The following is a 26,542-nucleotide window of genomic DNA, read 5'->3' on the forward strand; positions in this document are numbered from 1 at the left end:
TCAAACCAGCAAGAAGGCAGCTGGAAGACCAACTCTCAAATTCTTGGAGGGGGGGTCCTCACCAGATGCCGTGGAAAAGAGGCAAGCCACAATCTACCCCCGTATTGGCAGGAGGTCCTCCAGCAAGGCCATCAATCCCGTCTGGGACACGGAGGCAGCACTGATCAGTTGTCAGCAGCCTGACCAAGTGAACAGGGGTTCAATGCAGAAAAAAGGTGAATGACCTCCTATGATCTGTAAGGGATGTCTCCCCTTGGCATTTCACACCACTGTCACCTCCAAAATGTCGCCTTGAACCCACATGGTGCCACCTTGCAGGTTTCCAGCACCCGACCTCCCAAAATTAGCCTCAAGCCCCCCGGCATTCCTCATCAGAACCCATTCCTGCTCAGGCGCAGTGCTCACACACGCTAGTTGTCCTTCGACGTCTGACCTGCCAGGCATCCGACTCATAATATACTCTTTTGTCTCCCTGCAGGAGAGGACAGCCCATAACCGCTGAGGGAGAAAACAGGCGGTGGGATGCCTGATTTAAGAACCTGACACCTTTCGATGAGGGGGGGGGGAGGCGAATTGTAGGGCAGGCCGATTCCTTCACAGCAGCAATCACTATTGGGTTGCTAAGCGTAAATAGTATGTGGGATCGCTCCAAAGGGACCTCGGTGGAAGACTGAAGAAGAGGATGAGTTGTGACCTGAGTCACTGAATACATTTTTCATCCCACAACCAAATGGTGGGGTGTAGGGTAACGGTTTTGGTCTGCGACCTGCCCAAGTGTTTGGTATTGTAAGTAGCCATTCCAGATAGTGGGGGTCGGAGGGAAGGAGAAATTAGTGATGAGAGAGGTACGTATGGTCTGTGGCTGGCGACAAATGTGTGGGGTCCCCGGGTAGGGCGGGAGAATTGCCTTTACTCCACTAACTGAGCGTTTTGAATGGCTCCCGATAGGGCGGGGGAAATTCCGTTACTCCACTACCCAAGTGTGTTGAAGAACAGGATGAGGATGTATCCCTAGGAAGGGGCTACATCCTAGGTCTGGACAGACCGGTGGGTTAGAACCGCCAAGAACGCAATGGCAAAATGTTGGGTGTCCAAGGACTGATGACAGGACGAGGGTGTAATCCTGGGAAGGGGCTACTTCCTAGGTCTGGATAGACCGGTGGGTTAGAACCAGCAGGGACGCGCTGGTGATGTGTTGAGTGTCCAAGGACAGATGATAGGACGAGGGTGTGTGGTTGGTGGTATCCTGTGGAAGGTGGGGTGATCCCCAAGCACAGTGACAGTGAAGATCGGATTCTGATCGGGGGCAGGGGGGGAGAGAAGATGGCCAGGGAGTGAATGTAACAATTGCCTTGAGTAGTGGGGGTCAATTGTGGAGCTGTGTGGCAGGCACACAATGTAGTATGGGTTGGTGGTCTGTTATCCGTGGGAGGAAGACGGCTCAGCGTGAGTGCTGATGATGAAGGTGCTCTCAGAGTCTGATTAGTGACTGGCGAGGGACAGTTCGAACTGCAAATAACATACAGGGAGGAGAAGAAGGGATGGGGAGACGAGGATTAAACAGTGCACAAACAGAGAAGAGGTGCGTGCATGGAGCACAGATGATGGGGCAGGTTCCATCAGAAATCGTGCACCATGCTTTTTGGAAGGTGTCCGATTGCCATCATCTGGACACCTCACAATGTTTGTGTTTCACACTCCTCAGAACACTGCGCTCTGCAATTGTTCTTATAATACCTCCATGGGAGGTTCATCTATGGAATCATCTACCTCCCCTGGATGCCAGACACGCGCCTGCCAGTTGTTTGCGTTCATTAGGTTCAGGGTTACCGTGTCCTGGTCCTCGAATCATTCAGCTAATCTGACCAACCATCTGGCGTGGTCCCATGTCCAATAGGGCGACTGGGGAGTGTGAGTGGTTGTGGGGCGGTTGCGTTGCGGATGGGAACTGCTCCGTGAAGGTGTCATTGATAACCAGTACATCCTCAAATCAATTTCTGCATGGTGCAAGTGGGCCGATGTAATCCACATGGGGATTCATTCAGGGACCCTCCACAGGACGAGTGTGTCTATTTGTCTCCTCCTGGCGTTACCGTCAGGAATATTCTGGTCGCAAATGAGGCAGTCCTCAATGTAATGACTGACATCCTCCTTTAGTTATGGGCACCAACATAATGGTGGTCCGTAGTGGTCTCCATGCCCTGATGTCTGTGTCCGTCATGGGATTGGTATACGAGCTGTTTTCAGTCCTGGGTAGGGACCGCATCATTCCGCCCTTTAAACAAATCCGTCTGTATGGGCAGCCCATCCTCCCATGTTTTGTAGGGGGCCGGGAATCACCGTTCAGGATCTATCCCAGGGAATCATCTGTGGGTTGGGACTGAGCTAGATCGGATTTATCGGCTCCCCTCGATATGACTGCCGGAGATGTCCGTTACAGGCATTGGTCCTGACTAGGGAAAAAAAAAAGATGTAGAACCAAAGGACTGCGCAACCAGGGAGGGGGTGGAACACAAGAGAAGAGGAAGGGTGCTGAAACCTATTGGGGGGGGGGGGGGGTGGTGAGGAGGAAGGGTGGATATTATAGATCGATCCGGAGGGCAGCAAAATGTACGTACAGTTAGTCAAATGAAGGACAAAACAAACCTCTCTGTAAAATAAAGCAAATTAGCGCGGGCAAGAAAAATGCAATGTATATAAGTAACAACAGTTTATAAATATGAGAAAAGCCAATAAAAAGATTTTCAAAAAATAAAATTTTAAAAAGTAAATAAATAACGTTAAACCTTTAAAAATAAATAAATAAATGTGCAGTAGAAATATTATTTGCAGCTTCTGTTTATTTGCATCTGATTGATCAGATCCTTCCTGCAGTTTGCCCTGACGAATCTCTTTCATCTCATTCTCTGACTAACTTCTCTTCTTATCCCCTCTTTAATTCCCTGACTAACATCTATTGTCCCTTGTCACACCTGACTAACCTCTATTATCACATTTAACATACAGTGACTAACTTTCCTCATATATTGCCTGATTGCTTCTTTTGCAACTTAGCTCATCAAAATGTTTCGCACATTTCTGCCCCAAATTATAGTCTTCTCCAAACCCATCAGGCATACACTTATCAGATCCATTTACTTTCCGCAGGCATTCCCATTTGAACTAATCAGGATTTCTATGTGTTGAATGCGAGCCACGGGCAGGCAAAAACGTCATAGATATTCAAAAGTCTTGGGCTAAAAATTAGGTCAGGCCATTTTCCTGCGTGAGATTCTTGATTTGATATCGGCCCACATGCTTTCCTGTTGAGGCAGGTGGCACTCAAATGTTATGCTTCCTCTTCATTTTCATGATCTCTGCATGCAACCCAGTGCAATATGTGATGCTGGCTGGGAGCAAACAGAACAAGGGGCCAGGCAATGTGTGAGACTAACTCGTATTGGAGTTAGCCTACAGCTCTTAAAGGATGTCTGTCCCCCTCAAATCGTAGCTGCACTGAATGAGAGGAGGCCGCTGCTAACTGTCACGTCTTGCAAATGGATTGAATGGAAATGGAGCACCATGGTAAAGAGAGAGCGCTCCACCATTCATAAATAGAGCACTGGAGGCCTTTATCATGGATGCATTTTTTTTCTGCGGGGATCAAAGGCCCTCAAGAACAAACCTCTGACGGAAGCTCGTGCAGGTGGCCAGGGAGGGGAAAGCCCAAAGTCTGGCCCGGGGAATCTTGCAGAAGTTCCGTAAGTAGTTTAATAACCTCACACTGGGCATCTACTACTCACCAACCTCTCAGACTGCTAAATGCACCAGGCCCATATTTCTTACACAGCATGAAGTGATTGCAAAGAGATTTGGTCAACGCTGTGAGTCAACATTGCATCATTTTTGAAACAGTAAGGAGTCTCACAACACCAGGTTAAAGTCCAACAGCTTTATTTGAAAGCATTAGCTTTTGGAGCACAGCTCCTTCACCTGATGAAGGAGCAGCAGTCTGAAAACTTGTGATTTCAAATAAACCTGTTGGACTATAACCAGATGTCTTGAGACTCTTCAATGTGCCCACCCCAGTCCAGCGCCAGTTCCTCCACATAATTTTTGAAAGGGAATGGAGTCAAGTACTGGCCACAGCTGACCATTACTGTCATTGAAAGCATCTTTCTTATGCTGCATGCACTGCCCGTGTAGCACAATGCATGGCTTTGCATCCAAACCTCGCCAAATGAAATCCTCTAGGAAACTACCCATAGCTATTTTTAAGTAAGTGCCCTGACAGTGCCCCTGCCAGACTGGAAATGCTGGGTTGGTGCTGCCAGGATGCCCTGGTGGCAGTGCCAAGGTGCCAAGCTGGCAGTGCCAAGGTTGCCAGCAGGAGTGCCAGGAGTACCCTTCCAAAAGCCTGACCACTGGGGGTACTCCAACAGCCTAGGAGACCCCCCAAAATGCCATTATGACATCCACATTTGTGTGGACCAGTACTAAATGGCGCCCTGGCAAGATCTCCCAGGCATGGCCGGTGAATACGGTCTAATGGCTGATTTAAATATGCATGACTGGATCTCACCCAGCAAAAGCCAGATCCAAATCACATCGTGTCATGAGAATTTGTTAAATCTTGCAATACTCAACGGCCTTGTCCCAATACCAAGTCATGCACACCGAGGCCATTGAATCCTGCCCATTGTATTTAGTACTAGCTAAGAAAGTAATGTGACATCTTACTGGGATACAGGTGATGTAATGAATGGGAGGAGCCAGGTCTGCCTGCAGTTCTGCAGTTTGCCATTGGATTTCAGTCTGACAAGACAGAAGGATTTTAAGTTGAACATCAGTTTTGCCAAATGCTGCTATACATAGAAACATACATAGGAGGCCATCCGGCCCTTTGAGCCTCCTCCGCTATTCATTCTAACCATGGCTAGTCATGAAATTTAATACCCTGATTCTGCCTCCCCCCACCCCCATATCCCTTGATTATTTTAACCCCCAAGAGCTTTATTTAATTCCTTCTTGAAATCACGCAATGTTTTGGCCTCAATTACTTTCTGTGGTAGTGAATGCCACAGATCCATCACTCTCTGGATGAAGAATTTTCTCCTCACCTCAATCCAAAAAGAATCCCTTATCCTCAAACTAGGACTCCTAGTTCTAGACTCCCACACCATCCCGAACATTCTTTCTGAATCTACCCTGTTGAATCCTGTTAGAATTTTATTAGTTTCCATGAGGTCTGCTCTCACTCTTCTAAACTCCAATGAATATAATCATAACCAATTTAGTCTCTCCTCATACGACAGTTCCCCATCCCAGGAATCAGCCTGGTAAACATTTGCTGCACTTCCTCCATAGCAAGAACATCCTTCCTCAGATAAGAACATCAATACTGCACACAATACTCCAGGTGTGGCCTCACCAACACCCTAAACAATTGCAGTCAAACATTCCTATTCCTATACTCAAATCCTCTCGCTATGAAGGCCAACATATCAGTTGCCTTCTTTACTGCCTGTTATACCTGTGTACCTGCTTTCAGCGACTTGTGCACAAGGACACCAAGGTCTCGCTGAGTATCCACCTCTCTCAATTTACACCATTCAAACAATAATCTGCCTTCCTATTTTTGCTACCGAATTCGATAACCTCACATTTATCCACATTATACTGCATCTGCCATGCATGTACCCACTCACTCAGCCTGTCCAAATCATGTTGAAGCACCTCTGCATCATCCTCACAGCTCACCCTCCCGCTGAAATTTATATGATCTGCAAATTTGGAGATAATCCATTTAGTTACCAGATCCAGATCATCAATATATAATTTTAACAGTTGGGGTTCTAGCACAGATCCATGCGGTACCCCACTCGTCACTGCTTACCAATCCGAAAAAGGCTCATCTATTCCAACTCTTTGCTTACTGTCTGCTAACCAATTTTCTATCCCTCTCAGGACAGTACCCACAATCCCAGCGCTTTAACTTTAAATAGTAATCTGCTCTGCGAGACCTTGTCGAACGTCTTCTGAAAGTCTAAATAAACCACATCCACCAGGTCTCCCTGATCAACTGTACTAGCTACATCTTCAAACAAATCCAGTAGATTTGTCAAGCATGATTTCCCTTTCACAAATCTATGCTGAATTTGTCTGATTACACCACAGCTTTCCAAATGCTGAGCTATGAAATCCTTGATAATTGATTCCAGTAACTTCCTGACTATCGATGGTAGGCTCACTGGTTCTCTATTTTCTCTCTACCTCCCTTTTTGAATAGCAGGGTCACATTTGCTACCCTCCAATCTGCAGGAACCATTCCAGAGTCCAGTGTGTTTTGAAAAATGATGACCAATGGATCTACTATTTCAATGACCACTTCCTCAAGTACTCTGGGATGAAGATTATCAGGCCCTGGAGATTTATCCGCCTTCAATCTCTAAAAATATTTCTCTACTAATATTGATTTCCTTAAGCTCCTCACTAAAATTTGTGTTTCTCAACACTTACGATACATTATTCATGTCTTCCTTTGTGAAAACAGAGGCAAAATATAATTTTGTTCCCCAGTCATTTCTTTGTTCCCTGTTATGCATTCCCCCATTTCTGACTGTACGGGGCCAACATTCATCTTTGTACATCCTCTCTTTACATACCTATAGAAAATTTACAGTTCGTTTTTATCTTTTCCTCGCAAGCTTGCTTTCATATTATATTTTCCCGTTCTTAATCAATCCCTTGCTCCATCTTTACTGAATTTTAAGCTGTTTTTAGAAACAGCTTTTTCTAGAAAATTTGTATGCTTCTTTGAATCTAATGCTATCTCTTATTTCACTTGTCAGCCATGGTTTGGCCACAATTCCCTATCTAACCTTGCACCAAAATAGAATAAACAACTTTTGGAGTTCACCTATCCTTAAATGCCTATTGTTGCTCGTTCTGGGTGAGTGTGCTTTACACTCAATTTGGCTCTGTTTCGTTCCTTAGCTCTAGAGTCACCAGGTATCGTTTAAGATACCGCCACACGTTTCAAGTTCAAGTTCAGACCACTAACTCCATACACCAGTTAGTAAGTTCAAACAAGACACGTTTATTATAATACAGTTATCTACTAATTATGCATATAAAACTACAAGACTAGGTTAATCCTACCACTAACAGGCCAAATACTTATCTGGATAAGGGAACTGCCGGATCAGGGAACAACGGTCTCTAGCTTTGTCCTGGATCTGCAGGCTTCCAGGGGTCAGGAGTGTCTACTAAAGGGGTCAGGTGTGTCTACTCTCATAGCGTGCGTTGTGTGACACTTACTTGATGGCGGCTGCTGGCCAGGCCTCTCCTCTCCGTGGTTAAGTTCGAGAGCTGCTACAAAGGTGTTCTTGTTGGGAGGGCTGGCTGAGAGAGAGAGCTGGGGTCGGGGTCTCTGTCTTATTCCTCTCCCAGGGTCTCGCGCCCACCTGGGCGGACCCTCTATACACTCGCAATCGATTGGGTCTCTTCCCAATCGATTGATTTGAATTTTCCCAATAACGGGGCAGTCCCTCGATCACTGGGCGGTTCTTGGGACTTATTGTTTTGGACTTCTCTTGGCGCCGAGAAGTCTGGCTTTCTATTCACTGTAGCAATTTGAGTTAACTTGTTTCCATTGTATCTGGGAATCACCGGGTATCACCTCATTAGTATGCTAACTTGGTTTCTTTCACAGTACTGTCTGGTTTCTGCAGCAGTCAGAATACACAAGTGCTTTTGCTAGCTGCTTGCTTTTGCAACATGTCCATTTTCCCTGCATTCTTTGTAATCTTCCATTTTGTGTTGGGCAGTGTACACCCCAGGTGGCTACACTATCATTGCCTGTCCACTGTCTTTCCTTTCAGTAATATTTCCTAGTCTATCATAGCCAACTCATGCCTCATATAATCATAGTTACCTTTACTGAGATTCAAGACCTTGATCTCAGAATTAACAGCTTCACTAGCCACCTTGATAAATAATTCTATCATATTATGATCATATGCTGAGCAGAAGTGTACTGCTCTGCTCCTGAAAGGGTCTATCTCTCTCTGAAAGTAACAAAGCAAGTAATCTGGTTGTTAACTTTATTTATAAGTGGAATTTGAACAGTAATGGGTTGCTTAATTAGAGTTAGTCTAAGGTATAAATAGTAAGTTTAAGTTTTTCCTTTTGTTTAAGAACTGTTTAACTGATAATTGTAAAGTCTTTGATGTTAATGTGTTTAATTCTGTGTTTAAATTAAAATTTGTTTTAACATAAATGATATCTATTGGTCAAAGACATCACTCCTTGGGTTAAGTATCCTTTCCTCAGGTTTACATATTGAAAATTGTTTGTGGTTCTTGTTCGGTATCCTAACAAATGTTGGGTTCTCTGGTTCCAATATCCTAACACACCTTTGGATTGTAATACCCTTTTGAAGTTCTGGCAGTGTTTGTATCATCTTCATTGTTGATGGTTTATAACCTCAAACTTATGTTCAAAAGATTTGTTTTATTTTACAATTGCATACATTTTGTATCATGTGGCAAATATAGGGACCTGATTAGCAAAAGTTTGGCACGTGTTAAAATCTTATTAGTCAGCACGGGTGCAAGTAAATCTGCATTGATGTGTAGTTAGATGAATTTTAGTCAGATGGAAGAAAAAAATCAAAAAAATGTTGAAAACACTCACAATGTCAGGCAATATCTGCAAGAGAACAAAAGTGAGGTTTTCAGGTAGAAATCCTTCATCATAACTTCAAGTTATTACAGCTGAAGGGCATTTTATAAAATGAAAAGAAAAGGTGAAAAGGAATAAATTCATAAAGATCACACACAGGAAAATAAATGGAATGACCTGTAAATTGCTTAAGGTGGAAAACAGGAGATGGTGAAGTGGTAAAATTGATATTTACAGGAGTCAAAGGAGGCATAATTAGAAAAATGAAAAAAATATTAGAAACGAAACACAGATTGTGTGATAATTAAAGGGTGAACACATAGTTATAAAAGAACGCAATGCAATAGATCGGGCAGAACAAACACCATCGGTACTGACATTCGGTAGAAGATAAAAACAAGTTGATATGAGTATACAAATTAAGAGCAAGAGTTGGCCATTCGGCCCCTTTGAACCTGCTCCGTCATTTGGTAAGATCATGGCTGATCTGATTAGGGCCAGAACTCCACATTCTCGCCTAACTACAATACCCTTTGACTCCTTAGTTCGTCAAAAATCTATCTAGTTTAGTCTTGGAAATATGACCTCATGACAGAGGCAGAGGACAGCAGAAGAAGAGTTTTTTTCTGAATGGAAGATTGTGACTAGTGGTATTCCATAGGGATCTGTGCTGAGGTCTCTATTGTTTGTAATATACACAAACAATTTGGAGGAAAATGTAGCTGGTCTGATTAATAAGTTTGTGGATGACACCAAGGTTGGTGGAGTGGCAGATAGTGTTGAGGATTGTCCTTAGTGTTGGGTGGGGTTACTGGGTTATGGGGATAGAGTGGAGGTGTGGGCTTGGGTAGGGTGCTCTTTCCAAGAGCCGGTGCAGACTCGATGGGCCGAATGGCTTCCTTCTGCACTGTAAATTCTATGATTCTATGATTCTATGATTGTCAGAGGATATAGCAGGACATAGGTGGGTTGGAGATTTGGGTAGAGAAAAGGCAAATGGAGATAATCCGGACAAATGTGAGGTAATGCATTTTGGTAGGTCTAACACAGAGGGGAAATATACAGTAAATGGCAAAACACTTAGGAAGATAGAAAGTCAGAGAGATCTGGACGTATAGGTCCACAGACTTTGAAAGTGGCAACACAAGTGGACATGGTAGTCATGTGCAAAACTCACACAGACAGTGACCCTGGGCCGTGATCGAACTCGGGTCCTTGGCAGCGTGGGGCAGCAGTGCTAACCGTTGTGCCACCGTGCCGCCATGCTGTCAGCCAATATAATCCCACACACTCTGGAATTCTCTAACCTATTTTTGTTCTATTTTTCTACCTCTCCTTACTTTTCAAACCCCTTGTAAATAGAATTGCACTGAACAGAGAAAAATGCTTGGGTCCTTATGAACCATGGTTAATTATGGATGGATGTAAACATCTCTTTGTCTATGCCTTTGGCTCCTTGTTCCAATCCAATCTCTTTTCCTTTTCCCAAATTCAATCTCCATTGTTTTATTCATCTAGTTACTGGAAAATGCTGTGTAGCACTTTTCAGCATATGAGGTGTTTTACATAATGCAAGTTGTCGCTGTTCTCTCTTTGTCATTGTTTGACCTTACTTTGAACTGAAGTTAAAATAGCAGAATTTTCACAATAAGCAACAATGCCAATACTCATTTATATACAATTCTTGTGCAGAAGGCAGAGATCTCAAATCGGGTGCAGACAGTATAGAATCATCACAACCCCTGACAGTGCATATTAACAGGAGCAAGGCAACTGCCACAGCATTTTGTACCTGTAGATAGCTGGAGAGAATTGCATTCAATCCCTATGGTTAGCTAAGGAGATGGTCATTAAACTGTACCATTTATTGGTGCTAGAGCTCAAGGAACAGTTCATTATAAACACAATCTTACTGAAGCTTTTAAACTGGGAATAATCCTGATTTTTTTTCATGCTTCTATATTTGGTTCCCCAGTGCAAAGGTGATTCCAGGGTCAACAATCTCTGCAAGCCAACCACCCCCCACCCCAATCCCCCTTCACCCATTATGCTAAGGTTTGTACTGGGTCCCACAGAAAATGATCTGGAGGAGTCTAGTTACCTTGGGAAGTGGGGGGATAAGGACAATGCGCCATCTTTTGCATTGCTGCCCATTTGGACGCCTTACAAAAATAGGAAAAAATGTTGTAACACCAGCAATGTGTAAATAATGAATATTGTCAACTTGAGAATTATCCAGCAGAAGCAGTGTCCAAAATATTAACAGTGTGCCATCCTTGCCATAATTCTACAATTAATGGAGGAATTAACATGCAGGGCATTAACAAGAAGTAAAAAGAAGGTCCCAAGGATGTGTCTTCTGGAATAGTCCTTACAGACAAGTATCTAATGGATCACTGCTATATTTTTCTGTTACTACTGAAACTCTAATAGAGGCACTGTGTTCACCTTTGTTGCTGTCTGCCCCTTCTTGCACAGATTTCTTTCTACCTTTGCATGATTCCTGGCCCGAGAGTACATTACCGACACACTATCAAGCTGCCTTTAGCTAAACAATCTTGAAGTCCCTGCCTCAGCTTCAGCAATGTTGTTGTTTGCTTTCGCAAGGTCTCAAAACGATGCAAACCGGACGGCTGCTGAGCTCAATGTGCCGGGAAGCAGCTTCACCAGTCTGAGTGCTGATCTCGAAAACACACTCTTGGGTACTTTGAAGGAATTCAGACTTGGAGATTCTCTGATTTTTGTTCATGCATGGCTTCACCAGTTCATGGATTCAATTTCAAAGCTCTCTGCTCTTTCTCCTAATAAGTCAAAACACAGCCTTGATATCCAACTTATCCAGAGCAAGTATATGTACAGGCGCAAAAACTGCAATGATTGAGGATGCAATGCAAACTGCAGGCATCTGGAAGAATCTTTTTGAATCCATTGTTCTAGCCACTTGTTCTATAATAATGGGCACATTGACATTACTGTGGAATCCAATGAGCAGCAATTTGATCTGTTGCATTACATGTAGCACCCAAACTTGCACTCAAATTCTGTTCCATGGAACCAAGTTACCTTGCCGTACCAACTCACATCAAACATTTCCTAATCAGCTTCTCAAAGGTGTCCATGGAATTGTCATTGCTCTTTGCAATGAGCATGCTGTCTTTCTTGTAGATTTTTCTGGCTGCAGCCTTGCACGGTGCTCTTATCTCAAGATGAATGAATCTCTTACTAAGAAAAAAGGGACTTTTAACTTCTAAAGTTATAAGGGAAGTCCATGTTTAAACAACAGTGATGGTGACTTTTCTTGTGTGCATACCTCCACCTCAAAGTCAGTGGTAGGACAGGTTGGAAGAAGGCTTTCAATTCGTCGGCCTGTTCCAAGGCCTGTTCGAGGCCAACAGACTCGGGGGAAAGCAGACAAAAGCACACAACACTAAGAGGTACAAAAGGGAAGGGGGGAGGAAATGAGGAAGCAACCTTCCCCCCCCCCCCCCCCCCCCACTCTGAATCCACAAGGCCTGCAACAAAAAACACAGAAGGAAGGAAGGGGAAATGGGAAAACAGGAGCTCAGTAATAGAACAACCAAAGCAGAAGAGGGGGACACCAAGGAGGAGTCAGGGAGGGGGTTAGGAAGGGGGGAGAAGATATGTCAAGAAAGAATGTATGTACATAAGAACTGTATAAATTGTAAATATCGGGTGCAAAGTTTCACTATGTAAAAATGAAAATGCCAATAAAAATACTTTTTTAAAAAAAATTGCTTATGGGTTGTAATCATTGCTGGTAAGGACAGTGTTTATTGCTTTTCTCCATTGCCCTTGGGAAGGTGTTGATGAACTGCTCTCTGGAACTGCTGCAGTCTTTGTGGGACAGGTACAAACACAGAGTTACTTGAAAGGGAATTCTAGAATTTTGACCAGTGACAGTGAAGAAATAACCATCTATTTCCAAGTCATGAGAATTGCGTGACTTGAGGCAGAAGGGCTTTGGGAGCCTGGATATTGCCTCAATATCCAGCCTCACAACTGATCTTTTTTAATAAATCTTTATTGTCACAAGTAGGCTTACATGAACACTGCAATGAATTTACTATGAAAAGTCCCTAGTCTCCACACTCAGGCGCCTGTTTGTATGCACAGAGGAAGAATTCAGAATGTCCAAATTACCTAACAGCACGTCTTTTGTGATTTGTGGGAAGAAACTGGAGCACCCGGAGGAAACCCACGCAGGCACGAGGAGAAAGTGCAGATTCCGCACAGACAATGACCCAAGCCGGGAATCGAACCTGGCACTGTGAAGCAACAGTGCTAACCACCAATCTACCGTGCTGCCCACATAGAATCATCAAATCTTAGAATACCTGCAGTGCAGAAGGAGGCCATTCGGCCCATCAAGTCTACACTGACCCTCCGAAAGGGCAGCCTATCTTGTCCCAATCCCCCGCCCTATTCCCATAACCCCACCTAACACTAAGAGACAATTTAGGATGGCCAGTTCACCTAACCTGCACATGTTGGACTGTGGGAGGAAACTGAATGGAGCACCCAGATGATACAATACAGACACGGGCAGAACATGCAAACTTCATACAGTCACCCGAGGTGGGAATCAAACACAGGTCCCTGGCGCTGTGAGGCAACCACAAGCTAATCACTGTGCCAATGTGCCCTCCCACCCCTTTGTGCATAAATGATGGAGGGGATGAGTACTGAAGGCAGTGGATTAGATGCCAATTAAGCAGTCTGCCTTTCATGAATGGTTTGGGCTTCTTGGGGTTGTACTCATCCAGACAAGTGGAGAGTATTCCTGATTTCTGTCTAATGGATGGTGGATATTTTTTTTTTTTTTTCTCTCTCCTAACAATTTGTAATTTGTTCAATATAAAATACGAAAACTGAATAAAAACATTTATAAAAAAAAAAAAAAAAAAAATGGATGGTGGATAAACTTTGGGGAGTCAGGTGGTGAGTTGCTTCACACTGAATTCCCAACTTCTGACCTGTTCAGGTAACTATAGTATTTATATGGCTAGTCTATTTTCTGGTAATCCCCAGGATATCGATAGTTGTGGATTCATCAATGATAATGCCATTGAATGTCAAAGATATGTGGTTAGACTCCTTCTTGTTGAAGTTGGTAATTGCCTGGCATGTACGTCGTGTTAATGATACTTTCAATTTACAAGCCCAAATCTGAATGTTGTTCAGGCCCTGTTGTGTATGGCATCAACTGTTTGGAGGGAAAGTCATTGATGAGGCAGCTGCAGATGTTTGGGCCTAGAACACTAATCTGAGGAACTGCTGCAGTGATACCCTGCGACACTGAGGATTGACCTCCAACAATCACAATTCTTCTTCATAATACATTTTGTTTTTTCTAGGTAAGACTTCAGTCAGTGTTACTAGGGTTCCTTGATTCCATACTTGCAAATACTGTTTTGATATCAAAGGCAGTCACACTCAACTCATCTCTGGAATTCAGCTCTTCTGTCCATGTTTGGGCTAAGGCTCTAATGAAAACTGAAGCTGGATGGTACTTACAGAACCCAATCAATGAGCAGGTTATTGGTGAGTAAGTGCTACTTGATAGCACTGTCAATTACACCGTGCATTACTTTACTGATGATTAAGAGTGAACCGTCGGGATGGTAATTGGCAGGATTGGATTTCTCCTGATTTTAATGAATGATGCATGGCCAGGCAAGCTACTGTACTTTATGTGGTGCAGGTATACCCTATGTGCTGTTGGGAAGGGAGTTCCAAGATTTTGACCCAGCAACAGTGAAGGAAAAGCGATATAGTTCTAAGTCAGGATGGCGTGTGGCTTGGAGGGAAACTTGTAGGTGGTAGTGTTCCTATGCATTTGTTGCCTTTGTCCTTCTATGTGGTGATGTTTGCGGGTTTGGAAGTTACTGTTGAAGGGGCATTGTTGACTTGCTGCAGTGAATCTTGTAGTTGCATCTGGTGTCGGTGGTGGAGCAAACTGCTTTGTCCTGGATGGTGTTGAAATTATTGTGTGTTGTTGGAGCTGCACTCATCCAGGCAAGTGTAGAGCATCATACTCATGGCTTGCACCTTGTAGATGTTGGCCAGGTTTTGGGAGTCATGACATATGTTACTCTCTATAGAATTCCCAGCCTCTGACCTGTCCTTACAGCCTCATTATTTGTAGGGCTAGTCCAGTTCAGTTTCTCAATGGTAATCCTGAGGATATTGATAGTGAAGGATTCAGTGATGGCAATGCCATTGAATGTCAAAGGTAGATGATTAGATTCTCTGCTGTAGATGATCCTTATCTGGCACTTGTGTGGCAAAAATGCTACTTGCCACTTTCTTTTCCAAGTCAGAATGTTGTCCGGGGCTTACTGCATATGGACATGGACTTTCTCTTTTTGTTTTGGCCAGAGCTGGTCATTTATGTAAGCAATCTGAGCATCCTTCTCCCAAGGACGTGTGATCATACTGCCTATTATCTGACTGTATGATAATGTAACCTAGCATTGTAACAACACGGCTACATGTGATCTGATTATTCACAATGCCCTACGCTGCTCTTGCACATGTATTTCTTTGTTTGGCCCTTATTCCGCACTGTAACAAATCACTATTTTTGATGTACCATTTGACAATGTGCTCTGTTGATTATTCTTTTGTCTCCTGTACGTTCCCTTGGCCGCAGAAAAATACTTTTGACTGCACTTCGGTACATGTGATAATATATATCAATCAAACAATGAATCAATCAAACAGAGACGGATATTGTGATGCATGGTTAAAACTGGTTCATTGATTGAGATTCAGGGGGCACACCAACTTTGTGCTGCTGAATCATCCAGCCAGTGGTGACAGTACTACTAATTGGCTGGAGCATCATCAGCGGATCAGTGTTTTGAGTGGTTGTTACTTGACTTGCAATGCTTAAAGCTAACCTGAAGAGGAAATGTATTGTGGCTGGGGCAGCTGCTGACAGTAGATCCAATGCCGACTTGAGCTCTGCTCCAGAGGACTCAAGGGAACACTTCAATGGGGCAGTCTACAGGAGGTGTGGGATGTTACGTTGATGGGTATGTACAATAAAATGGTTGGTGCATTAGGAAGCTTGCCACAAAGCCTTGGTCAATTTCAAGGACTTGAAGTGGCCCAGGACTAACTTGACAAGCCACTTTGCACAGAATTTGGAGCCCATCCTTTTCATCATGGATGCGGCCAACTCATTTATTCACGTGTGGGCTCAACCATGATGGGGCATCTGATTGGTGAGCTCTCACTTTCATTTCAATACAAACAGAAGGCACATAATGCCTCAGAGTTGTGTAGAAGCTCCAACTACTGTGGAATGATAGTGTACAAACACTATCACAATGGTTCAACAATCTTGTCCTCCAGCAAATTATAGGATTGTTGAGCTGCTGGCCGGGAGGGTGGCAGTGGTTCCATGCAGCACAAACCTGCTGTTCTCTCTCAGGAAGACAGTATTCTTCCTCCCACACCTACCACTCTGTCAGAGTCTTTGCAGTTTTCTGTCAGCCAGTCAGCTGTTTAAGGTTAGAATCCTGTAGCGAGAAGCTCACCTCCTGACTTCCCAAAGCTCCACCATCTACAGGGCACAAGTCAGGAATGTGATGGAATATTCTCCACTTGCTGGATGAATTTAGCTCCAGCAACACTCAAGAAGTTGACATTATCTAGGTCAAAGCAACTTGTTGCTACCGCTATCCAGAAACATTCACTGCCTCCATCAGAGTGACAGCCATGTGTACCATCTACAAGATGCACTGCAGCAACTCATCAAGGCCCTTTAGACAGCACCCTCCAAACACATGACTACTACCACTTTAGAAGGACGGGGCCAGCAGACACATGAGGCCATCACCAGCTAGAGGTTTCCCTCTAAGCTGTTCACCATCCTGACTTGGAACTATATCCCCGAAACCTCACCAGTTGCTGGGTCAAAATCCTGGCACTCCTTCCCTAACAGCGCAGTCGGTGTACGTACACCATGAGGACTGTATCAGTTCAGGGTGACTGCTGACCACCACCTTCCTGAGGGCAATTAGGAATGTGCAATAAATGCTGACCTAGCCAGTAACGCCCATATGCCATGAATTAATTCTTTTTTTAAATTAACACCAGTAACAAATGGCTTGATTCCCATTCTGGCTGATGTAGGCTCATATACCTAGTAAAAGTATCATTGCACTTTGCCATATGTCAGCAAATAATAACCTGTATTTAGAACCCAAGGAGATATTTATTTTTGACGGCTTTTGTTTCTGCACTGTAGCGAAGCAATATAGAACTGGTAAGATGCGAGACTGCTGTTAAATGAGAAATTGGAGTTTCATTTATTCGTATTGCACTCGGATAGGTTCTTCACAGCTGAAAAGGTGTTATCTCAATTGATGTCCCCATTCTTCTTCCTCCATTTTATGCATGTATTGTGTACAAGAATCATCAGCCTTGTAAACAATGAACAATACAGCACAGGAACAGGGCCTTCGGCCCTCCAAGCCTGCGCCGACCATGGTACCTGTCAAAACTAAAATCGTCTGCACTTATGGAGTCTCTATCTTTCCATTCCCACCTTATTCGTATATTTGTCTAGATTCCCCTTAAATGCCGCTATCGTACCTGCTCTCACCACCTTCCCAGGCGCCGCGTTCCATATATTTACCACCCTCTGTAAAAAACTTGGCCCGCACATCTGTTCTAAACATTTTACCACGCACTTTAAACCTATTTCCCCAAGTACTTGTATTCTCCTACCCTAGGAAAGAGCATCTGACTATCCATGTGGTCCTGTGTGGTCAGCACATTGCCCTTGTCACCCAGGAGCTACCCTTCAATTTGTCATGGTGGCTCAAATGCTGCTGGCACAGTGGATATCTACATAATGAAGGCATCATGATTGCTGCCAGGATACCAGGCATTTACTCTTTGTCAATGGGCACACATCTGCTGAATGTTGAGGGAATAGAATTCCTTTTAGTTACAGTTAGGCCAGAATTGACAACCAGTGCCTGCAAAGTGATGTGCATACAGCCTTGGCCATAGAAAACCTACAATCCTATTATATCTACATGCCTACTCCACCTCCTTCTCTCTGACAAGAGAGAATTAAATGTGATTAGCTCTCTTCAGACTCAACTGTATCCCTGATACAAAAGAAGGTGACAAACTGCAAGATATTAGTACCTCTAGCTCCAGCCTGGAAGCAATAGAAGCATAAAGTTTTGTTGCAATGGTAACCTTCACAGTCACTGGCCATACAGTTCTGCAGTCATGCCACGCCCAGTCATGAATAATAGCGGAGATTAAAAACTAACCCGAGACAAAGGCTAGACATGAGAACAATACCAACTGCAAGTTCCCCTCCAGGCCACACAGCATTCTGGCTTGGAGCTATATTGCTGCTTGTTTATTGTCACTGGATCAAAAATGTGGCACTCCCTTCCCAATAGCATTTTAGTTGGACTGCAGCAAGAAAACGGTTCAACTCCACCTACCACCTCAAAGAACAAAGAACAAAGATAGGATGCAGAGCTGGGCTGAGAAGTGGCAGATGGAGTTTAACCCTGACAAGTGTGAGGTTGTCCATTTTGGAAGGACAAATATGAATGCGGAATACTGGGCTAACGGTAGGGTTCTTGGCAATGTGGAGGAGCAGAGAGATCTTGGGGTCTATGTTCATAGATCTTTGAAAGTTGCCACTCAAGTGGATAGAGCTGTGAAGAAGGCCTATGGTGTGCTAGCGTTCATTAGCAGAGGGATTGAATTTAAGAGCCGTGAGGTGATGATGCAGCTGTACAAAACCTTGGTCAGGCCACATTTGGAGTACTGTGTGCAGTTCTGGTCGCCTCATTTTAGGAAGGATGTGGAAGCTTTGGAAAAGGTGCAAAGGAGATTTACCAGGATGTTGCCTGGAATGGAGAGTAGGTCATACGAGGAAAGGTTGAGGGTGCTAGGCCTTTTCTCATTAGAACGGAGAAGGATGAGGGGCGACTTGATAGAGGTTTATAAGATGATCAGGGGAATAGATAGAGTAGACAGTCAGAGACTTTTTCCCCGGGTGGAACACACCATTACAAGGGGACATAAATTTAAGATAAATGGTGGAAGATATAGAGGGGATATCAGAGGTAGGTTATTTACCCAGAGAGTAGTGGGGGCATGGAATGCACTGCCTGTGGAAGTATTTGAGTTGGAAACATTAGGGACCTTCAAGCGGCTATTGGATAGGTACATGGATTAGGGTAGAATAATGGAGTGTAGATTAACTTCTTCTTAAGGGCAGCACGGTAGCATTGTGGATAGCACAATTGCTTCACAGCTCCAGGGTCCCAAGTTCGATTTCGACTTGGGTCACTGTCTGTGTGGAGTCTGCACATCCTCCCCGTGTGTGCGTGGGTTTCCTCCTGGTACTCCGGTTTCCTCCCACAGTCCAAAGATGTGCAGGTTGGGTGGATTGGCCATGATAAATTGCCCTTAGTGTCCAAAATTCTATGATTAACCTAGGACAAAAGTTCGGCACAACATCGTGGGTTCAGGAACAGGCTCTTCGGCCTTCCAAGCCTGTGCCGACCATGCTGCCCATCTCAACTAAAATCTTCTACACTTCCTGGGTCCGTATCCCTCTATTCCCATCCTATTCACGTATTTGTCTTAAATGTCACTATCGTCTCTGCTTCCACCACCTCCTCCGGCAGCAAGTTCCAGGCACCCACTATCCTCTGTGTAAAAAAACTTGCCTCGTACATCTCCTCTAAACCATGCCCCAAGCACCTTAAACGTATGCCCCCTAGTAATTGACCCCTCTACCCTGGGAAAAGGTCTCTGACTATCCACTCTGTCTATGCCCCTCATAATTTTGTAGACGTCTATCAGGACGCCCCTCAACCTCCGTTATACCAGTGAGAACAAACCAAGTTTATTCAACCTCTCCTCATAGCTAATGCCCTCCATACCAGGCAACATCCTAGTAAATGTCTTCTGCACCCTCTCTAAAGCCTCCACATCCTTCTAGTAGTCATGTAGCCAGAATTGAACACTATACTCCAAGTGTGGCCTAACTAAGGTCTATACAGCTGCAACATGACTTGCCAATTCTTATACTCAATGCCCCGGCCAATGAAGGTAAGCATGCCGTAAGCCTTCTTGACTACCTTCTCCACCTGTGTTGCCTCTTTCAGTGACCTGTGGACCTGTACACCAAGATCTCTCAAGGGCAATAAGGAATGAGCAATAAATTCTGGCTGAGCCAGCAAAGCCCATATAAAATCATAGCATAGAATGCCTACAGTGCAGAAGGAGGCCATTTGGCCCATTGAGCCTGCAACGCCCCTCTGAAAGAGCATCCGCCAAAGGCCTACTTCCCTGTAATCTCACCTAATCTGTGGACCCTCAAGGGCAATTTAGCATTGCCAATCCACCTAACCTGTACATCTTTGGCCTGCTGGAAAAACTGGAGCACCTAGAAAAAACCACGCTGACATGGGGAGAATGTTCAAACTCAGTCACCCAAGGCGAAAATCAAAAAACGATCTCTGGCGCCATGACACAGTAGTGCTAACAACTGTGCCACCGTGAAAGTATTAAAAAACTGTCCAGAGAATATCTTAGGCAGGTATTAAACTTGTAAGAGTTGTCTTTGAATGAATGAGTTACACCACCACCAAAACCTGCTCACTTTCTGTTTTTAAAGAGGTTTCAGATGTTGCATTTTTCTTTTCTGACCTAACCAATGGCATAAATATGGTAAGAATGTAGAAATGGTGGCATAGTGGTCCAGTGACCTGCATCAGATGGAGTGCAGCAGTTCAAGAAGGTGGCTTACAACCATCCTCGCAAGTGTAATTAGGGATGAGCAACAAATCTGGCCTTGCCAGCAATGTTCACAGGCCATGAAAGAATTAAAAAAATTTGTCGGCTCTGCATACTTTAGGCTGCCATTCACAGCACCTGGACAAAGGCTCTCACCAACAAAATTATCCGGCCCCATAGTGTGCTTTGTGGTAGCAGAGACAGCTCACCATTGGCTGCCAGTGGGATCTACCAGTTCCGCCAATGTCTACGCTGTTTTGCAGAGCTCACCCATTCTACCTCCAGTGAATCCACTATGGTGGGGGGTTGCCGAAATGATCCTGTCATTGGGAAGGGCTGTGAACTCCCTTCCATTGGCTGTGTTTTGCAGAGGTGGGCTGCCATTGGCCAGAAGCAGGATCTTCCGGTCCACCACTGTCAACAGGTGTCTCCATTGTTCGCACCTGGGGGAATCCACGGCAGGGGATTGTCATCGACGGGACCGGGATATCTCGCCGGCGGGAACAGCTGGAAAACCTCAGCCCACGTCTGTTGCATATAAAGCTCTTGGTAAGACAATGCCAGATTTGACTTGTTGAACTGATTCACAAACATCAAATGAAGTAACACACTGCAAATTCAGTTTCTTAGCACAAATTCGCAACACCCACTGAAATAATAATAATCTTTATTGTCCCAGGTACGCTTACATTAACAGTGCAAGGAAGTTACTGTGAAAAGACCCTCGTCGTCACATTCTGCCGCCTATTCAGGTACACACAGAATGTCCAATCACCCAAAAACTCATTTTTCAGGACTTGTGGGAGGAAACTGGAGCACCTGGAGGAAACCCACGCAGACACAGGGAGAACGTCCAGACTCCGCAAAGACAGTGATCCAAGCAGGGAATCGAACCGGGGACCCTGGCACTGTGAAGCAACAGTGCTACCCACTGTGCTATCGTGCTGCCCATATAGGGGCAGGAAAGTAACATATCCTTTTTTTGGGCTAACATACTTATTTTTGGTATTACCCTTCTTTTTTTTAATTATTTCTAATTTCTAAAACTAACCTTCTGCATCTTTGGGCTTCATTTCAGGCTCTTTGTGCTTTTACATGTTCATCCCAACCTTCAAGCCTATCAATAAAACTCACTGCATCTCTTCCACCTTTGGGGTGTACCTTTATGTCAACATCTGCAGCTTTTCTGAAGATAATAATAGTAATAATAATATTTATTAGTGTCACAAGTAGGCTTACATTAACACTGTAATAAGAACTAGGAGCAGGAGTAGGCCATCTGGCCCCTCGAGCCTGCTCCGCCATTCAATGAGATCATGGCTGATCCTTTGTGGACTCAGCTCCACTTTCCGGCCCGAACACCATAACCCTTAATCCCTTTTTTCTTCAAAAATCTATCTTTACCTTAAAATCATGTAATGAAGGAGCCTCAACTGCTTCACTGGACAAGGAATTCCATAGATTCACAAACCTTTGGGTGAAGAAGTTCCTCCTACACTCAGTCCTAAATCTACTTCCCCTTATTTTGAGGCTATGTCCCCTAGTTCTGCTTTCACCCGCCAGTGGAAACAATCTGCCCGCATTTATCCTATCTATTCCCTTCATAATTTTAAATGTTTCTATAAGATCCCCCCTCATCCTTCTAAATTCCAACGAGTACAGTCCCAGTCTACTCAACCTCTCCTCATAATCCAACCCCTTCAGCTCTGGGATTAATCTAGTGAATCTCCTCTGCATACCCTCCAGTGCCAGTATGTCCTTTCTCAAGTAAGGAGACCAAAACTGAACACAATACTCCAGGTGTGGCCTCACTAACACCTTATACAATTGCAACATAACCTCCCTAGTCTTAAACTCCATCCCTCTAGCAATGAAGGACAAAATTCCATTTGCCTTCTTAATCACCTTCTTAATAAACCAACTTTCTGTGACTCATGCACTAGCACACCCAGGTCTCTCTGCACAGCGGCATCCTTTAATATTTCATCGTTTAAATAATAATCCCGTTTGCTGTTATTCCTACCAAAATGGATAACCTCACCTCACATGAAGTTACCGTGAAAATCCCCTAGTCACCTCACTCCGGCGCCTGATCGGGTACACTGGGGGAGAATTTAGAATGTCCAATTCACCAAACAAGCAGGTCTTAACTATTCAGCTAACAAGCACGATGTACAGGTCCATCCACGCCACTGGGCCTGAGGTGAGACAATTGTAATGCAAGTCTCACAAATTGAACAGACTATTTTGACTGGCTTCAATGCGCATATTCCATGACTGCAGACTTTCTTTTTTAATCTGTGCAATTTGACTTCATGATAAAACTGCCATGGAATCTGTGGTTATCGAATTTGTGTCTTTTGAGGCGGACTGTAAACTGAAAAGCGAAACTAACAAAGGAAACAGAAAAAGGTAAATAGAGAACGGAAAACGACCCTCCCTATTTCTAAAGGAACAAAATGTTCAAATAAAATTTGGAAACAAAAACTTATGGGCAGGGTGAAACTGGTTGAGATTACATAAAGGGTCACAGAGACAGCCAAGCTTAGTAGTAGGAGTTGATGTGACCAGTGGTGCAGCACAGGTCAGTTGAAGAAGACAGAGACCAGATCCAGAAACTAAGAATAAGTTGCCGCAGCTGTTTCTGTTACTTGAAGATAACATTGGTAGATCTATGCCATCCAGACCAAGTTGAGGAGTTTCTGCAGACCTGTGAAGACTGTGAAGACCATGGTGAAGGTAATGCCTTGGGAACTCATGTTGGTTGTGTGCTGCCGTCAGCTCGGGTTTAGACTACATCTGCGAAATTGAAATTCTTCAAAAAGAAGACAGGGTTTTGAAGGACTTTAATAAAAGCAAATTATTATGGATGCTGGAATCTTAAACAAGAACAGAAAAGAACAGAGGAGAGAGTTCACCGTCTGAAATTGTTGAACTCATTGTTAAGTCCAGAAGGCTGTAACATGCCTAATTGGAGGATGAGATGCTGTTCCTCCAGTACACACTGCGTTTCACTGGAACATTACAGCAGGCCAAGGACAGACATGTGGACTTGAGAGTGGGATGGTGAGTTGAAATGACAAGTGACTGGGCCTGGGTCCTGCTTGTGGACGAACTGAAGGTATTCTGCAAGGCAGTCACCCAGCCTGAGTTTAGTCTCTCTAATGTAGAGTAGACCACATTGTGAGCAGCAAATGCAATAGACCAGATTGAAGGAGGTGCACGTGAAGCGCTGCCTCACTTGAAAAGAGTGTTTAGGCCCTGAGATGGTGAGCAGGAAGGAGGTAAGGGGGTAGGTGTTACGCCTTCTGCAACATTTAACCCCTCTGTTGCAATGTTACTTACAACTGATGTTATGAATGGGTTTAGAGGCTTTGGGGAGTTATACAAACAATGGCTGTAACCCAAAATGATTCAAACCTGCATGGAAAGGTGTCGTGGGAAGAGGGTGAGGTGTTGGGGACGATGGAGGAGTGGACCATGGAATCTTGGAAGGAACGGTCCCTGCAAAATGCTGAAAGGGAGTGTGAGGGGAAGATATGATTGGTGGTGGCATTATGCTGGAGTTGGCGGAGGATGATTCTTTGAATGTGGAGGCTGGTGGGATGAAAAGTGAGGACAAGGGGAGCCCTATCCTGGTTCTGAGAGGGAGGGGAAGGGGTGAGAGCAGAGGTATGGGAGATCGGTCGGACACGGTTGAGAGCCAAAGAATGAAGACATGTCAGCAGCACCATTTTCACAGTAACTTCATTGAAGCCTACTCGTGACAATAAGCGATTTTCATTTTGTAAAGTGGCATCATGGGAACAGATGCGACAGAGGCAAATGAACTGGGAGAATTGGATGGAGTCCTTACAGGATGTGGGCCATGACGAGCGATGGTTAAGGTAGCTGTAGGAGTCAGTGAGTTTGTGATGGATATTAGTGGACAGTCTATCCCCAGAAATCGAAATAGAAAGGTGAGGGAAGGAAAAGGAAGGGTTGAAGATGGACCATGTGAAGGTGATAGAGGGATGGAAATTGGAAGCATAATTAATACATTTTTCCAGGTCCAGACAGCAACACAAAGGACTTTTGAAGACTTTGTTCAATGACCTGTATGCTTTGTGAACTACCAAACTAAATCATAAGATCTGTTTTAGTCATATCAGTCATTTAATGTGTAATTTAGTATTTAGAATTGACCACAATTTAATTGCTCATTCACATTTAACTTAAGTTGATTCTGGATGTTAGAATATAGGAAGTTATCTCAGATAGTATTTGTGTTTGCATTGCTTGACTCTTGTACAGTAGAAACTCTTCTGTTTTAAACTGTGAAATTTTGTGGCTTGATCCTTTTGGTAAATATGTGGGACTTTGGATTTCTTCTTTGCCTTTGTAAGAAAATGTTACATGTCTCGACCGAGATTATAACAAAATAGAACCTTTAAAAATAACTCGCTCCTAACTTCCTTTCCATGAAAAAAAAATCCAAAATCGCAAAGCGTAACAACGTCCAATTGAGAAAATAGCACTTCTTTCATCTGAACAGTTCTGGTATGATCAGTGGTGCACACTTTCCTTCTGTAAAGAGTTTATGTCCTGTACCATAAACCTCTGCTCTATGCAAGCAGTTTAGGAACCACAGACACTTTTATGTCAATTATTAGCACTATTAAAGTGCCAAATAGTCCAAATGTGATTGATTACTTTATTGCAATTAATATGAATGGCACATTGTGCAAAAAATAATATCCAGCAGAGGGCAGAGGCTAAAATGGGGTCATATAACCCGTCAATAATTTCTTTCATTATTTGCAATATTCCTACCCACTGCTCCTAATGTTGATAATTTAATCTCAATGATGCAATGTTACTTTCAATTGATGTTATAAATGGGGAGGTATACAGAAAAATGGCTGCAACCCAAAATGGTTCAAACCAGCATTTTATAAACCAGAACAACATAAGAGATTTAGATACACTGATAAAAGTATCATTATCAGGCTTTACTGACATCAAAATCTAAATGCCAAACCAACAGAACACGCCTCCATTTTAATTATTTATGTACATGACAGATAAATATACCGCTATGAATAAACTATTTTTTTTTACATAGAGTGGATAACAATTAAAATATTAATTCCATTAGAATGATTAATAAACCTGTAGGAATAAAACTGCCAGAGGGTGAAAGACTTTATATGCTATCTGTACATTTCTTCTTTTTTCTGTCAGATAAATATCAGTTTTGAATTATAAACATGAGTAATATTTTTACTCAGTGTCAAAATCACAGTGGAAGTGCTATGATTTGTGAATTCTGGTTAAAGAGATCCTGTCATGTTTTATCGTCTTGAAGTAAAAACAAAATGGAAACACAGGGGGAGGGGTGAGGGGGGTGGTGGAGTGGTGAGATTTCTTATATTTCAGAGGCTCTGCCATTCTCCTGATGACAAGCTCTTGGCTGCACAACAGTAACACCTGCTACTAATACACAGTAATATTAGTCTCTGGAATGGTTTCATTCTCATCTCACACCTCAGAGATCTGGAGGTGAACCCTGAGCTTCCCTTGTGTGTTTGAATCAGCTTTGCGACTCTTGCTGTTTAGTGATTTTCAGTGCTCTGTTACCTCAGTGATGAAAATATACTTGGCCACCTTTTTCCAATGCCTCCAGGATTAAACGGGGCAGGATGCCTTTCCTTTCTGCATTGCACCACCTCCCTCGATAGTCAGTAAAAGTCTAACATGAAAAGAATTAGCTGATCAGGGAATCAATTTGCAGGAAGCCTCCCCACAGTTTTCTCATCATTCCGAGCATCATGTGTCATCTATCTGCAAGTGTAAACTGTGGCATGGAACTGAATACATGGGCATTCTTTCCGAACCCAAATTAACTGAAACATGGTGATTGTTGTTTCCCACAGAAAGCAAAAGGAAAATTTTCGATCTTTGCATTCGAAAATTTAATTTCCCAGATCTTGCAGAGTTAGTTGTACATGGTACTCCTAATAATTTTATTTCCTGTCAAAAGATTTGATGAACAAGTTACAGGGATTTTATTTAATTTGTTAAG

This window comes from Scyliorhinus canicula, chromosome 2, assembly GCF_902713615.1.
Source record: "Scyliorhinus canicula chromosome 2, sScyCan1.1, whole genome shotgun sequence".
NCBI classification, from domain to species: domain Eukaryota; kingdom Metazoa; phylum Chordata; class Chondrichthyes; order Carcharhiniformes; family Scyliorhinidae; genus Scyliorhinus; species Scyliorhinus canicula.